The following is an 18,461-nucleotide window of genomic DNA, read 5'->3' on the forward strand; positions in this document are numbered from 1 at the left end:
CAAGTCCACAAATTTCATGACATGAACTTTCACTCATTTTTGTTCTATGGACGCTTGTAAGCTCGAAGTGTGTATGTCTTCATCATTATATCATTCATGCTTGTTGGCTTGCGCAATTGCGATGATCGCAAACCATGCCTTCACCAACATGGGTCAACCAATGCGTCGGTGGCTGCATTGGAAGTATCACTTCACGTGAGACGACCCATGCATTGTTAGCTTAGGAGTTGGAGTAGTATTTGCTTTGAGTTGTTTTCTTACATGCATGTTTGATTCTTTATTTGTGTGTTTTCTTGCTTGCTTGTTTGTTTTCTTACTCACTCTACATATGCATTTGCTTTTGTTTCTTGCTTTTCTTTTTGGTTCATTTGCTTGTTTATGTCTGTAGGTTAGTTTCACATGGATCGTGTGCAACTCTTAAAACAAGCTAGGTGAAGTACATGAGGACTTGTACAACTATAAATACTTGGTTATCTATCGTCCTACCTCTTATGTAAGATCTTGTTTCCTTCAGTCCATGATACATCGATGGAAAATACGTACATATTCCATGAGAAGCTTGGCCCACACACATATCGGCTGCAATCACTTGACAAGGGGATTGACAACCTTCCTATCAACGGCCAAGATCTCAAGCATTATTTACAGTGGGTTGGGCTGCGCCCCGTGCCATGTACAAAGTCTTCTTGCTGCTTGTTGTTTTCATTTTGTTTGCCTTTCTTACTATCTTTGTTCTTATATGGTTTGTTCTACTTACTATTTTTGTTTACGTTTGTTTTGTTTGCTTGATACCTTACTATTTTTGTTTCTGGAAATAAGTGCTGCCAACTACTTCGTTCTAGATTTTGAATAGAGTGTGTGGATGAGATTTGAAGAAACTTGTGACACTGTCGCACTTGGCCAGTCTTTTGTCCGTATTCTCTGTGCTTGGTTATAACCTTCATCTAATGAATTCTTGACGGAAAATATGAGCCATCTACGAGGGAAGTTTTGGTCCAACCATGAACTGGTGTCCACACTGGGAAGCCCCATGCTTGCACTCAGCCTTTTTCTCTATGATTTCAAGCTCATCCAACTAGTAGAAATAGAGAAGGGGAAAATCTAAACGAGAAAACCTATGTCAGAGGTATTACATGCTTCTCTGAAGGAACAAACTCTTCTGCTCTCAATAAGTTGGGATCCCTCTTCGACCCAAAATAAATAAGTGGCTATGCACAGTCCTCTTGAAAAATACAAAGGTGAAAGAAGAGAAAGGCTTCTTGTGCAGAGGGGTGAAGCATGAAAATCCACTGTGGTATTGACCAAGCTCGACGGCAGTGGAGCAATGCATGTGTTCCTGCGTGACTCCAATAGGGTACTGTCCAAGCATGCTGGCAATGTTGCAACACCAGAGATGAAAACTTATACTCTGAAAATCTTCAACTCGCGAGCTAAACTACCCTTCCTAAATTCGAAACACTGTGATCAAGTTGAAATTTTGATTGTGTTTGACTGAGTTGGAAAATGGTGAACCATGTATGTCCATGGGGTATGTGGGGAAGCCAGAGTAACTCGCATAGTGATTTAATGCTCCCCGAAAGACCAAGGCCCTGTGTTATCAATGAATCAAAACAGAGAAGCTAGAGTTCTACCAGTGTGTCACCAAGTGTTGTAGCGGCTACAACCACACTCCAAAATTTTGGCCTGCACCCAATTTCGGAGCCTCCCTTGAGAGTTTCACTTGATGACACTCGAGTTCAATCCATGAGCTTGTGTGAGTCTTCGCACCCACCTTTCTTGATCATTTCACCCAAGTTTTTACATGTTCATGTCAAAGTCATGCTTGTGACCATGTTCTGGTTATGCTCAAAGTCTTCGCTTTTTGTGTACTTGTTGTGTTCGCTATGAAATCATTTGTCGCACTCACACACGAGTCACATTCACTATCATGCAAGTGTCATCACGGTCGACCAACGATCAATCACAAGTGTCGCACTTGTCGCTTACATCGTTAGTCAGTGATGTTGAGTATGTGTATCTAGATGGTTTGAGTCGTCTCGTCGTCAAGTCGTGTAAGTGTGTGTTTGCAAGATCGCGTATGGATTTTTCGCTCATTCACACACTTAGTCACTTTGTTGAATTTCTGACTACTGGATTCCCCTCTAATAGCCAGACCATCACCCCACCATCGACTCGATTGACTACCACCCAAAACCGTGTAGAAGCACCAAGCAAACCATTTCAAGTTGCGTTGTCCGCAAGAAAATCAATCAACCTTCATGCTGGTCAACTGAAGAGCTTGACCCAGCGGCCACCCTAGGATTGATTCCCCCAAAAAATTGTGCAGAGGATGCAGACCTTACCCGCTTTGCTGACTGATAAAATTGCGTAGACATGCCGGACAGACACCCAGTACCCGTCCCTATCTCCCTCAAAAAATTGTGCAGTTTTCCTCAGCAAGTCCTCTACTACCCAGCAGTTCGCTTAGTTCTGAAACTATGTAGAGGTGACCAGTAGGCTAGCCTCCCAGCATCATTGCAATTTTTCCCACTAGAAACCTCTTGGAAGCTGACTAACAGTTCCCTTAAAGAATTGCACATTTTTTGCTGCCAAGCTCTAGCAGTTGACTTCCACTTCCCTCTAGGAATTGCGCAGTTTTTGCTGCCAAGTAGCCGACAGTTGATTTCCAGTTCCCCTCAGGAATTGCATAGTTTTTGCTACCAGTGACCCAGCAACTGTCTATCAGTTCCCCTTAGGAACTGTGCAGTTTTTGCTACTAAGCTCCCACTACCCACTTGTTCCATAAATTGCGCAGATTTTGTCTACCTAACATTTCCGCAACCTAGATTGTTCCTCTCAAAAACTGTGCAGTTTTGTCCTCCAGCTTAGCGAGACCCCGCAGAAAGTCACTGTCGATCTATATTGCCCATCTTCATCACCCAGTGACTCCTGCACAGTTTTCATCAGCAGTCCCTGGAGCCTCCATCCTGCCTCGCAACCTTGTCACCTCTCCCATTCACCTACATCTGAAATGATCATGCATCATGGTAGACTAGGAGGTTTATGGATTTGATGTCATCTCATCATGAGTGAATGGAGACACAGGTACATAAACAAACATGGCGCGATGACAGATGGGATAAACAAATGTAGCACATGCAGAAGGACAGGTTCACCAACGGATGAATAGACGATTCATGCAAAGAGATGTGCTCGCGAACAAATGATCATGCAAAGATGTGTTCGCAGATGGACAGATGAGCAAACATGCAATATATGTTCACAAACGGATGGATGGATGAACATGCACCTTTCGTGAACGAATGAATATGTCAAGCTTACCAACATACAAGCAGGGAAAATTTTAAGAACCCCCCCTAAATTTATATGTATAATAAATGGGCGAATATCCATGGTATATAGGAAAAATGGAAGGCGATTTTATCAATAATATAATATGTATATATAATTTTTTGGCGAATCTCTCACCAGGCATGGTGAATATTTTACTCAATTATAAAATCTTGTAAGATCTTGGCGAGTCTTTCACTAAATAATAAAACTTTGTAAGGTCCTAATGAATCTTAGCATTGTGAACTCTTAGAGAATATTTTGAAAAAGTATAAAACCATATATGACAAGAGCCACATGGTGGCAATTTCACTGTTTTTTTTCACATTTCCATGACATGGAACTTGTTTAAAAAAATATAAAAAAATCCAACCAAGTCCCTTATAATATGCAGGTAAGCTTATAACAGAGTCTGATACATCTACTATGCTTGTCTTCATTCAAGTGTCATAGCTGCTATACTTAACACTGTGAATCACAACTCTCTCAGAACTCAACCCTATGGTGTAATTAAAACCTTTGGAAATTGAATCTGACAACTCTATAAAAAGGATTAGTGAAATAGAAGCTTTTGTGAATGAGCCCACTAATTATCATTGCTAAACAATCAATCTAGACTATGAAGTCTTCCATATTGATCACAATTGTGCTCACGATCAAGGAAGTGTGACCATCTGGCCTGACATAATGGCCATCATAGCTTCCAATAATCAACAACCACCTTGCAAGGACATCCTAGCTCATGTCTCATGAATTTTATTCATCAATCTTAAATGATATAAATCTTATAAAGATAATATTAGAACCCTCTCCAGATTCACTGTTAATACAAGGGTAAAGGAAATTTTCTAGCTCAAGGCACTAGCCAATACCAACTTTGGTATTTGTGACCCCTTTTTGGGTATGCACCTACCCTGCCCCGTTGGGTTTCTGCCTTGTAACATAGTTCAAGGATCACAAGCTTTCCAATCTTCCTACTCCATTAGACACACTTTATATGCTATACATAGTGAATGGAAAAGAAGCATTATAGAACACATAATTTCACATAAGGAAGAAAAATCTTAGCCAGTTCGATATCAAAATCTTAACCACTGATTAATAAAGAATAACAAGTAGTGTAATGAATTGTTCAAATTTATTTATTTACAAGTTGTAAAGAATGTAGTGGAATGGAAAATATTGCTTAGGCAACCGTTCAATATTTTCTACTAATATTTATGTGCATGTACATATGAAATTAAGAGCATTGTTGAATACAAAGTTTCCTTTTCTCTTGCCTCCATTTTGACAAATCAGTGTGAAATCAGTGTCACTTTGAATCTCCTTTCCTGTGTGGATGTTTTGACAAATCAATGTGAAATCAAAGTCACTTTGAATTTCCTTTCCTGCGAGGGATCACATCCACAGTTGATTAGTGAAATATAATCTACTATATATTATGTTCAAGAAACTGACTGCAATTTACAATGGAAACGAGACCTCAATTCTTATTCTGAATTTGAATATCTCAAGACAACATAAGAGATAAAAATGCATATGGCCTTAGTAGCTAGAAAACAATCACTCCATCATTACAAGACCACCTAGATTTCGGAACTTAATCTAAATAATGGCACTAGTTGGATTGCTTATTTGCATTAACACCATGGAAAAGCAACAACAATGTTTCAAAGCACACTTACTGGAAAAGTTGTAACGTTCCGAGAATATTTAATGATAGCATCTAAACCTTGTAGCTATGGTGGGGAAACTAGGAAACCCAAATATTGGAAGATATCTCATACCAAATCTGAGAAAAAAAACAAAAAAGGGGAAAAATCAAAATCTATAAATCAAGCAATGAATTGTTTACAAATCAAATACAATTCCTTTAACTAACAGTTAAATTGTGGTGATATATTTAAATATTTAGTAAGAGGGTAACTTCAAGCCATGGAATATTACCTTTTGTCATTATTGTCATCCCTCAGTGACTGAGATTACAAATCAATACTTATGGAAAGATTGTAAGAAATTTTGTTAAATAGTAAAGCATAACCTCTATTTTCAAGCAACAAAATCAAGAGCGATAATTGATACATAATCAATGAATCAAGTCCTTGTATGGCACAAGCTTGTTTCACAACCTCTATTTTATTAATAACAAAATCAAGACATTGAATGTGGTTATTGCCAAAAGGAAACTGCGTTCTAATTTGGAAGAGGATCTTATCAAAAGACATGGATTTATTCAAAGCTACAAAGCCTAATGGGTTATTGAAAAATAAGTGGGAATATGGGATCATGATACTTAAATTGAAAAAATATGCTTTCCTTTTAGAAACATTACAGTTATACAATGTTTTTTGAAAGCATTAGAATTTGAAATTGGGCCTTTCTATCAAGACAAATTTTCATTAACAGAATGTACTTTCCTACCTAAAACGTTGTAGATATCCAAGAAAAACTTGAAAAGCATAAGAGAACTTAGCATAATGTACTTTCTTTCCTTCCTTAACATTCTTAAAGAGTTGAGGTTCCCCAAGTCATCAGGTAACTTTCGAAGGAAATGACAGTTAGTAACAGTCCAATTCACAACTAAAGATGTGTCACAAATACGAGGGGGCATCTCCTCCAAATCACAAAAGTGCTCCAAGTTAAAATCTAGCATTATTGGAAGCTTAATGCTCGACTGGGTGTTATTGAACCTAGACATTTTTCCAATCTTCACTAAAAGCTTAAAGATAGCTTCTCTAAGTTCTACATGACTTTGCTATGCTCTTGAAGTGGGGGCACATGCAGCCTATCCAAGTGAATAGTCTTAAACTAAGTGAAGATAAGGTCGATAGATCATTAAGTGTGGATCTCTTTAACCCATAATTGAATACTATGTCTCTCTTGAACCCATAATTGAATACTATTAGGACTTTCAAATTTTTCATGAAACTCAATAATGTTGGAAGAAAGTATTTGCTTCCAGAAAAGAGTAAAACTAAAGCCTCTGCTTGAGGACAATTGATGTCACACCACTAATACTTCTCCATGGAATATGTATAGGTAAACCACAAATGCAGAATTCCATTAGAATATTGTGTTTATTGAATACATAAATGAAATCATTGCATTTCTTTAAAATATCTTTTGAAATCAAAATTACCGAAATTACATATCGATAACCTAGTGGGTGTAGGATAAAATTCACCCGTGTCATTCACAGAAAGCATGAGAAAAAACCTAACACTATATATAAAATTACATATCTATAACCTAGTGGGTGTAGGATAAAATTCACCCGTGTCATTCAAAAAAAGCATGAGAAAAAACCTAATACTATATATAAAACCAAGAAAAATTCAAATTCATCACTTCTAGGGACCTCGTAACCACCCTGCCAATACACAAGTATGTTCCTTTTTGCAGTTAGAAAAATTACCCAAATTACAATCTGTTTACTCCAGCATATGTTGGAAAGTTATAGAAGGATGACTAGTGCAATCAATCCATTCCTTTTAGCCCTGGATTTGTTTCAGTTTAAAACAGAAGTATACAAATATACTTGTCCAATGTTTATGCTTTAACCATTCACCTTAAGATGTTTTTAAAATATAATTTCCTAAGTCTATTTAATATCTTCATTATTATAAAAACCAACCTATATCCATCTTAACTTCACATCTACCACTCTTAGGGGGATGAAATCTATTTATCCCTCTGAGCACTTGGTAGACCCAGAATTAATATGGATCTAAGATGATAGAATTTCCCCTTTAATTAGTCTATGCTCACATGAATACCATGGTATTACAATGGGTTATCATAAACCTGGAGCTTAAAAATTACTATTAGTAATTTATAAAAATTAATAAAATTAACAGTTTATTTTTATTTTGTTTTTTATTTTAACCAAGCTAAAATGTTTAACATACATTAAATTACAACATCCATTTTTACTCTTGATCCACCAAGCCCCGAGGGATCAAATATTTTTTCACTCTATGCTAGTTTGCATATCACAATATTTGATACCTCTCGCGGGTTTAGTATATCCAGAGTAAAGATGGATCTATGCTGGTTTAATTCCCCCATTTAAATAGGCTACATTCCAGGTGAATACCATGGGTCAATACCATGTGCCATTTTTATTTTTATTAATACTAATATTGGGGTTAATAATATTTTTTTGCATGGTATTAATAACAATCTAGTCCATGGTATTTGTCCCATAGTATTTTGCCCATAGGTTTCACCTAAATATAACGCATTTTTTGAGTGTTCGTAAATATAAGGTGACTTATGGAGTAAATATAAAAAAAATGTTTTATTTGTTTACCATACCTCTCGTTTATTTATATTTTTATTAATTTACCATACCTCTTTTACAAATATGGTATTTGGCCCATAGGATTCACTTAAATAAAACCTTTTTCTTGAGCCTTCATAAATAGAACGAGGGTTATGGACTAAATATAAAAATAGGTTTTATCTATTTACCATACGTCTAGTTTATTTACATTTTTATTTATTTACCATACCTTTTGAGTAAGTATAAAAAGTCGTTTTATTTATTTACCATACCTCCACTTTACTTATATTTTTATTTGTTTACACCCTTGCATGTATATAAGGTGACTTATGGAGTAAATATAAAAATGTTTTATTTATTTACCATACCTCTCATTTATTTATATTTTTATTAATTTACCATACCTCTTTTATAAATATGGTATTTGGCCCATAGGATTCACTTAAATAAAACCTATTCTTGAAAATGGGCGAATGGAAAGTTGTAACTCCTAATTTCAAGGGCTAAATTTACCTTTTTTACCCTCTCCCTTAAAATAAGGTGGCCTATTTGAGGTGATTTGTAAAAATGTACTATGATACAAAATATTTGCCCACTAAAAATTTAAAACCCCTTAATTTCCCCAAAGGGAGAGAATTCGCCCCTAAAATTTTCCATGCATACAAGCAAGGAGCAATGTGTGAATGCAACATCAATTGAACCAATGACCATCGAAGACTCCACGCATTTTTCCATGCGGAGGTGAAGTTGTGACACACCAAGAGGACATCCATCACCCAGTAGCACTGCAACTTGACATGCACACCAACAGCAACACGAATGTACCAACATTGTCAAGTCAAGTCATGTCATGAGTCATGTCGTCCACATCTCTACTATAGTCCATATTGTTAATCAATGTAATGTAACGTGGAAGTCCAAGAGACCCTCTACTATAGTCCATACTGTTAATCAATGTAATGTAACGTGGAAGTCCAAGAGACCCACTTGTTGTACGAAGAGTCATGTAAAGTCAAAAATTCATGGAAGTCAAACAATCATGAGGGTAGTTGAACAACCACAAGGGTCAGTGTCACCCTTGGCTATAAATACCCCCTCATTTGTACATGCAACAGAATTTTCACCTTAGCTACTCCCACATAGCCTTGAGAGTATGTAATCTTTTCTTTGAGGAGTAAGTAGTGGCTGCAACGCCCCACTCACGGGGTTAGTGATTTATGGTGTAACGACTTGTCTTGGAACTTTCGTTTAATTCAGAAGCCTGCTATTAGGCCAACACATTTTCACACATGTATTGTAAATTTTGTAAGACTAATCTTAAACACTTGTAATTCATGTTGCTTTAACCTGTGTTTAACACTTGAACTAATTCACTTGTTGTAATACATATATGCTAATGAAAATGTGTTGTATATGATGTTAACGTTGTCTCGCCCATGTTGACTACTCTCATGGACATCAGACATACCTTTCACAAAAAACTTGTTATAACAACAGTTGCACTCGCGCGAACTAATCCGTTGAGTGTTATACGTGTTATCTTACCTTGTGTGTTGTGACTGTTGCATCTATGTGAACTATTCCACTAGAAGTTGTGCATGTCTTGTTGTGTTGTGTGTTCCTAGCAAAGTTGGGACTACTCCCAACCGACTTGGGACTCACTCCCACCCTCTCCCTCTACCGTGAAAGAAACATTGACACAAGTGACACTTACAATCACCAAGCACGTGAACCTCACTTCTCGAAAGACAAAGCAGACCACTCTCCTATGCTGACAAGTAAGAGTTGAGGCAAATCTTTAAGATAATGGAAACCGAACCATCATACCAAATGGGACTCCCACACCAAATGGTGTGAGGACTAGTTGGGACTTCATATTAGGATGATCCCCTGAATGTTGGCGGGTCCAGCACTGTCAACACATCCCTTTTGACTATTTAATTTTATTTTCAAAGTTTTCATGCACGCTCATTAATGGACGTGATCAATTGTTACAATCAAATTATTCCTATTTTTTGTAAATTTTATTTTGCACGATATATACATTATATGTAAAAAAATATATAACTAACTTTGAATTGCTTTCAAAAACATGTCTATAAGATATACAAATATGAAGTAAAGTCCACGTTTGATATTACACAGAAAAAGTTAAATTATATGGAATTTTATTTCTTTAAATATAATACTAGTGTAGCCCCCTTATTATTATTGTTAGTGTAGCCCCCTTGTTGTTATTATTGTGCCCATGTATCGCCCATATTTGTGTTGTTGAGCCTCATAGGAGCTCACTATTATTATTGTTGTGCCCTTACATTATTATTGTTATGTAGGCTCTAATTATATTGTGACCCCTTAGACTCCTATATATACAAAGGAGGTCTTATCATTTGTATCATCCAAGCATTGTTCATTTATGTGATGGGTTTCCCCCTCTAAGAGGCTATTTTTCAAATCATTGATCAATCTTTTCTTTTATTTTATGAGTTGGTTGCATAACATTTGGTATCAAAGCTTTGGATTCTAGGGTTTCACAGCTTCAAATAGGTTGTCATCGAATTTTCACTATAACTTTTTTTTAATGAAGATTCAGAAGCTGAAATTATGATAACATGGAGCCTAAATCTTGATGAACTTCTTGCTGGAATTTCATATCTTGGTTCTCTATATTTTCTGATATATGGTCTGAAGCAGTTGGGGTTTTTTCATGCTCCATAATTCAGTCTCAAACAAGTGACTCAGGGGAAATTGTTATAACTTTCGCTTCAAGCATCAAATTGGAATTTGGTAAAAAGTGGAAGAAATAAAATGGAATGTAGTTTCTTGTGTATCAATTTAAAGGCTAAACACTGAAATGGTGACACGTTGAATTATGTACAAGTTTACTCTACTGAAGCAGTCCATAATCAAGCCATTATGGGATATTTGGCATAACATTATCTTGAAGAATCCAACTGTGTTCTAAATTATGGAGTTGGAAAGAATACTTAGAGGGCTACCACTAGAATGAATTTCAGACCATGGACATATGAAATTACAGAGTTACAAGCATTTAAATATGGAGCTCCTAAAAGAAAGAAAAAGGTGCATATTTGTTTTTAAAAAATTTTAACTTCTGTTTGAAAAATCATCTTGATTTCATTCCAAGGGCATATTGAAGCATATATATCAGTATTAGTTTCTAAAATTCCTCCCAAAAATAATAATTCTACACCTATAAAGCCCTCAGAAAGCTCTACTATGACGCATGAAGAGGAAGAATTGCAACATGATATATCAAAATTACAGGACCAAGTGCAACAAATTTCGTTCTCACAAAGAGCAAAAAAGGATGAACTAAAAGGGGACATGGATGATTTGAAAGAAAAAATAAAAGGTGACTTTGATGGTTTAAAATGTGACATGAATGGTTTAAAAGAAGAAATCGAAGGTTTGAAGGAAGGTTTGACAAAGTTGTTACAAGAAATGTTTCCTAATGGTGAAAATGTATTCTATGAAACTCATGATGACAACAAAATGAATGTTAGGCATGATTTTAGAGATTCCAATGTTGGGTTTAAGACCCACCATATTCCAAAGATGGATATAAGGAATTTTGATGGCAAGGATCCAGTAACATGTATACTACAGATGGAGCAATATTTTGATCTCCATGTTGTGCAACACACAAAAAAGGTCTGCATTGCATCTTTATATTTAAAAACCAATCAGTTTGTATGGTATCTATGGCTTTGTTCTCGTAAACCACTTGTCACTTGGTCAATTTTTACAAAGGAAATTATAGCACATTATGATAATACAAAGAACAACACCTTCTTTAGCCAATTGATAAATATCAAACAACAAGGTTCATTGGTAGAGCAGATTGAGGACTTCCAAAATTTGAATATCAGGGTAAATGACATTCCAAAGGAGCACAGGATCGATGTCTTCATAGGGAATTTAAAGGATAACATCCAACATGAGGTTAGCCTTTGGGAACCTGATTAATTAGAGAAGGCATTCAGGGTGGCAAGAAAAGTTGAAAGAAAAATTTTGGAAACAAGGAAGTCTACCACTCACAACTATAAATATGGAAGTGTTGCTTCTCCTAGCCTTCCACAACCTACAATATTGACACCACAACAATTGGAGGAAAAAAGAGCAAAAGGCCTTTGTTATAGTTGTGATAAAAAAATACACTAAAGGTCATAAGTGCGCCGAGAAGAAATTATTATGCATAGATTACGAAGAGAAGGAACAAAAAGAACACGAAACATCAAAATAGGAGAATAAACATGAGGAACCAACCCCAGAGAAAGAAGAAATGAATCTGACTATGTCTTGTAATGCATTGGAATAAATTACCACTCCTCAAATTCTCAAGATAGAAGGATATATCAAGAAGGAAAAGGTAATAGTGTTGATATATTTGGGTAGTACCCATAATTTTATTCATTGTAAGATAGCCAAGGAATTGAATTGCTTCCTATATCCATCATCCAAGTGTCAAGTGATGGTTGCAAATGGAGGAATTATAAATTTCTCTAGAAATTGCCATAATATAAAGCTAACCATGGGGAAAATGTATTGAATAGTCCAATGCTTTCCATTCCAATGGGTTGTATTGATGTTGTGCTAGGAGTCCAATGGTTACAATCTTTATGAATGATATCTTTCAATTTTCAAAAACTTTTCTTGAAATTTTTTTATGAATGAAAGGAAGTTGAATTAAGGGGTATATTAGGGAAACTAGGAAAGATACTAATCTCTAATGACATGAAAGAAATTTATGAATAAATAAAAACGGGGCATAATTGCACAATTATGCTCATTAGAGGTTCAAACATCGAAATAATCTATTTCTCCAAATCTCCAAAAAGTCTTGGACAACTATTCCAAGGTGTTTCAGACTCCTAAAGGCCTCCCACATATTTATGATCATGATCATGCTATCAATTTGATTCCAGGAAGTTTTCCTCCAAACATTAAGCCTTACAGATATCCTTATGCCCAAAAGAGTGAAATTGAATGTATGGTTGCAGAAATGCTAGAGGCTGGTATAATTCAACCTAGTCAAAGTTATTTCTCTGCTCTAGTAGTATTGGTGCACAAGAAGGATGGATCATGGATTATGTGTCCGGATTATATGGAGCTCAACAAGCTTACTATTAAAGATAAATTTCTCATTCATGTCATTGATGAATTGTTGGATGAATTACATGGAGCAATTTACTTCTCTGAGATGGATCTTCGTTCAGGATATCATCAATTTATTAGAATGAAGACTGAAGACATTCTGAAAACAACATTCAAAACTCATGAGGTCATTATGAATTTTTGGTCATGCCTTTTGGCCTACCTAATGCACCTTCTACATGTCAAGGTTTGATGAATTTCATTTTGAAACCCTTTCTTAGAAAATTTGTTTTAGTATTTTTTGATGATATACTAATCTACAACAAGTATTGGAAGGATCATGCTCAACATGTTGACAGGGTGCTCAAACTATTGGAGGAGAAACAATTATATGAAAAAACCTACAAATTTTACTTTAGATTACAAGAGGTGGAATATTTGGGTCATATTGTATCTCATGAGGGTGTTAAGGTAGACCCTACCAAAATTAAATCCATTAAGAAATGGAAAATACACACAACCATAAAGAATATTCAAGGATTTATCAGGTTGACAAGGTATTACCACAAGTTTGTTAAGAATTATGGGAGAATAGTAGCACCTCTAACATCATTACTAAAGAAAGATGCATTTTCTTGGACTCCAAAAGCAACTAAGACCTTTGAACATCTTAAAGAGGAAATGTGCCAAGAACCAGTCTTAGCTACGCCAAACTTTACAAAAACATTTATTTTGTAATGTGATGCCTCACAAAATGGAATTGGTGTTGTTTTAATGAAATAAGGAAGACCCATTGCTTTTAAAAGTCGTCCACTCAAAGGAAAGTATTTACACAAACTTATTTACGAGAAGGAAATGTTGGCAATACTACATGCACTAAAACAATGACGACTTTACCTAATGGGAAGACATTTCAAGGTAAAAATAGATCATCATAGCCTTAAATACTTTTTGTAACAAATATTATCTTCAGAAGAGAAGAAAAAATGGGTGATAAATATGTTGGGTTATGACTTTGAAATCATCCACAAAAAAGGGAAGAAAATTTTTATTGCAGATGCACTCTCAAGAAAGGATGAGGATGTGGAATCATTGCTTTGTCCCATCTATATTATCCAACTTGAGTAGATAACCGAAGCAAGGGATGAATGGAAGAATAATGAAGAGGTGTGGATACTCATTCAAAAGTTATAGCAAGACCCTAGTATATCTGATACATTTAGCTGGAAAAATGTTTGATTATTTTAAAAAGATCACTTATATCTTTGTAAGAATTGTCAACTCAAACAAAATATTCTTTTGGAATTGCACACCTCTCCCTTAGGAGGGAACTCAAGATTTTTTAAAACTTACCATAGGGTCAAGAAGGAGTTTTTTGGGGATGGTATTAAATATGATATTTAGAATTTTATGGCAAAATGTTTGGTTTGCCAACAAAATAAAGTTGAGACAATTAAGGCCTTGGGTCTATTACAACCTTTATCCATTCCAAGTCAACGTTGGGAGGAGGTCTCAATGAATTTTATCACATGTTTACCCAAGTTTGAAGGAAATAGTGTCATCATGGTGGTAGTTGATGGATTTACCAAGTACGCACACTTTTGTGCATTATCTCATCCTTTTAAAGCTAGTGCAATTGCTACTACATTTATGGAAACAATTCAAAATCTTCATGGAAACCCAAAGATTATAGTAAGCAACAAAGATCCCATTTTCATTGGAATTTTTTAGATAGAATTATTTTCTTGTATTGATACTCAGTTAGCTCATAGCTCATCTTATCATCCTCAATTTGATGGGAAAACTGAGATAGTCAAAAAATGTTTGGAACGATATCTTTGTTGTTTTGTATCTAGTAAACAAACACAATGGGTCAAGCGATTACCTCTAGCTGAATGGTGGTATAAAAATTCCTTCCATACTGCAGTAAAAATGACCCCATTTATGGCACTTTCTGGATATCATCCACTATCCATCACATCATCTTTAAGAAAAAATTCTAAGGTTAAAGAAATGGAAGATCACATTGAGCATCAACAACAACTTCTCCAACTCTTAAAGGATAACCTCACTTTGGCGCATAATCGAATGAAACAATAGGCATATCAACATCGCAGTGAAATCATTTTTGATATAGGTGACTGGGTATTTTTACAGCTATAACCATACAATCAAATGTCTCTCAAGCAAGCTAAGAAGGATAATAAATTATCACCCAAGTACTATGCTCCTTACAAGGTGTTGTAAACTATTGGTACTATGGCATACAAATTAGAGTTTTTTGCACCTTCTTGAGTACACCCAATTTTCCATGTTTCATGTTTAAAGAAGATTATCAGTGACAATCTTCCAGTTCAAACAATGTTGTTAGAACTTGACGAAGAAGGAAAAATCATATTTGATCCTGAAGCAGTCACTTAAGCAAGAACCCTACAACTACGTAATCGATCAATTTCAGATTATCTCATTAAGTGGAAGAACTTACTCGCTTAGAATTTCACATGAGAGGATGATAATTTTATACAAAATCATCCAAAACTACTCAAGCACTGAGGAAAACGCTTTTTTGGAGAGGGGCATGTTAGTTCCCTATAATACTAGTGTAGCCCCCTTATTGTTATTGTTGTGCCCATGTAGCCCCCATATTGTTATTGTTGTGCCCCATAGAAACCCACTATTGTTATTGATGTGCTCTTACATTATTATTATTATGTAGGCTTTGATTATATTGTAACCCCTTAGACTCCTATATATAAAAAGGAGGTCTTTTCATTCATATCATCCACGAATTGTTCATTTATGTGATGTAAAGAGGGTTTCCCCCTCGAAGAAACTATTTTTCAAGTCGTTGATCTATCTTTTCTTCTGTTTTATGAGTTGGTTGCATAACATTGATCAACTGTTACTACAAGTCAAACCTGTTGGGTTGTGTTATATTCTTTCCACGACTATCCCACGTAGTTAACCGGGGGGTTAGAGGGGAGGCGAAGCCCCCCCTTCATTGCGCGGATTGTGCAGCGGGGGGTTTGAGGGGGGCGGGTAGACCCCCTCTACGAGGTCTAGGACAACACCCTGGGGAAATTTTTCCTGGACCCTATATTAGGTTGGGCGGATGTACCTATGGTTTTGTGCATGTTTTTCACACATGGTTTTGGACTTGATGGTTTTCGGTCCATGGTTTTGGACGCGATGGTTTTCGGTCCATGGTATTGGATGCTTCGGCATGTATAAATATGTATTGCAACATTGAAAGGAACATAATGAAAAATCAAGCTGGTAGTCCCGGTTTTGGGATCCAAGGGAAAATCTTTGTGTATATGTGTTTTATGTGTTATGCTCTCGCATTGTTTATTTTCTATTGTTAGAATTTGTATGCAGGTAAATTTTGTACGAGGTTAAAACCTACATTTAGTATCAGAGTTGTTTTGGCTTCAAGAGGACACCTTTGTTGCTGAGGAGTTTCGCTCGGGCTTGTGGTAGACCTTGGTTAGTGGGAGATATGCGAGATCGATTCTGGTGGTGAAAGAAGATGGTGAGTAGTGGAAAGATAGAGATCGATAAATTTAATGGTCAGAGTTTTGAGTTGTGGAGACTTAAGATGGAGGATCTGTTGGTGGACAAAGATCAGTGGATCGCAGTAGATCCGAGTACTAAACCAACAGGAGTGTCCGATGAAGAATGGAAGAAGTTGGATCAGAAGGCAGAGAGCACAATACAATTGTGTGTCTCAGATTCAGTATTGCTGAATGTATCAGGGGAAGCTACGGATAAGGCTTTGTGGGACAAGTTAGGGACTTTGTACCAATCTAAGTCTCTGGTGAATAAATTGTTCCTACAGAAAAAGCTGTATAACTTGAGGATGAAAGATGGGGACTCGGTGATAGAGCATATGAACACATTTAATACTATGGTAAGTCAGTTATTATCTGTTGATATTAAAATTTCAGATGAAGATAAGTGCATTAGTTTGTTGTGCTCTCTACCAGATTCATGGGATAGTCTGGTTATTGCAATAGGTAGCAATGTAACTACCTTGCAGTTTGATGAAATAGTCTCATCCTTGCTGACGAAGGAGATGAGATGGAAAAATATGTAGAGCCAGAATGGTGATGCCTTGTCTGTACGAAGAAAGTCCCAGAATAGAAACAAAAATAAGTCATCGAGTGGAAGATCTAAATCTAGAGGGAGATCTAAATCTCCAGGAAAACCTGTAAAGGTGGTGTGATGGAAATGTGGAAAGGAAGGGCACTACAAAAGGGACTGTAAATCTAAATCTCCTGACAAAGGAAAGGGATTTGATGATGCTCCTTCTGTAGAGGCGAAAGCCACCTCAGATGAAGGTGGGGATGTGTACTTGGCTTCTTCAAGTACACATGTAGATCATGAAGCATGGTTGATTGACTCAGGTGCATCCTTTCACTTCACTCCCCATAGAGAGTGGTTCTGCGAGTATGAGAAATATGATGGTGGTGATGTCATCTTGGGGGATGACAGGAAGGCTAGAATCGTTGGTCACGGAAAATTAAAGTTGAAGTTGAAAGGGGGAAGGGTTAGAACACTTCCAGGTGTTCTGCATATTCCTGCATTAGCCAGAAATTTGATTTCTGTAAGCAAGTTGGATGATGCAAGTGTAAAAACAGTGTTCGAGAAGGATACCTGCAAGATGGTTCGGGGAGCATTGGCATTGATGTGAGGAGTTCGAATTGGAACTCTGTACAAGCTGCAAGGTAGCATTTTTGTTGATGGGTGCAACAGTTCTATGGTTCCTGAAAGTGGAGCAGAAAATCTAGTGGTCTCTGGAGAGAAGACAATGTTGTGGCATCAAAGGCTTGGACACATTGGAGAGAAGGGCCTTTGAATACTTCATGGTAAAGGTATGGTAGAAGGTATGAGTAATAGCTCTGTGGATTTTGATTTCTGTGAAAATTGTGTATATGGGAAGCAGAATCGGGTGAGTTGCCCCTCTGGTGGTAAGAAGGCAAAACAGGTATTAGAACTTATGCACAATGATGTGTTTGGACCTATGAAGGTTCCATCACTAGGTAAGTCTGTGTACTATGTATCATTTATAGATGACTTCTCAAGGAATACATGGATATATTTCCCTAAGAATAAATCTAAAGTCTTTGACGGGTTTAAAGAATTTAGGGCTCTGGTGGAAAACCAGACAGAGAAGAAGATAAAGGTGTTGAGGACAAATAATGGTGGAGAGTTTTGCATTAAGGAATTTGAAGAATTCTGTAAGAAGTGTGGTATAGCACAGAAGAAGACTACTCCATACACACCTGAGAAAAATGGAGTTGCAGAAAGAATGAATAAGATATTGATGGAAAGGGCAAGAAGCATGCTCAGTGGTGCTGGGTTAGGACAGGAATTTTGGGCAGAGGCAGTGGAGACAGCATGTTACCTGGTCAACAGATCACCTTCATCAGCGTTGGAGGATAAGACTCCACAAGAGGTATGGACTTGTAAGAAACCCCCTCTTTCACATCTGAGGGTATTTGGATGTGATGCATATGTACATGTTCCAAAGGAGAAAAGAACCAAGTTGGACTGTAAATCTGAAAAGTGCATCTTTATTGGGTATAAGGATGGTTTAAAGGGTTATAAGCTTTGGAACCCAGTAACAAGGAAGGTTGTGTACAGCCGATATGTGGTGTTCAGAGAGCTGAAAGATGTTATTAAACATGAAGTCCAACCAAAGGAACCTGAGAAGATAGAGTTTGAG

This window comes from Pinus tabuliformis, chromosome 5_2 (genome assembly GCF_031772625.1).
Source record: "Pinus tabuliformis cultivar Carrire ecotype Pingquan chromosome 5_2, CPIR1, whole genome shotgun sequence".
Classification (NCBI taxonomy): domain Eukaryota; kingdom Viridiplantae; phylum Streptophyta; class Pinopsida; order Pinales; family Pinaceae; genus Pinus; species Pinus tabuliformis.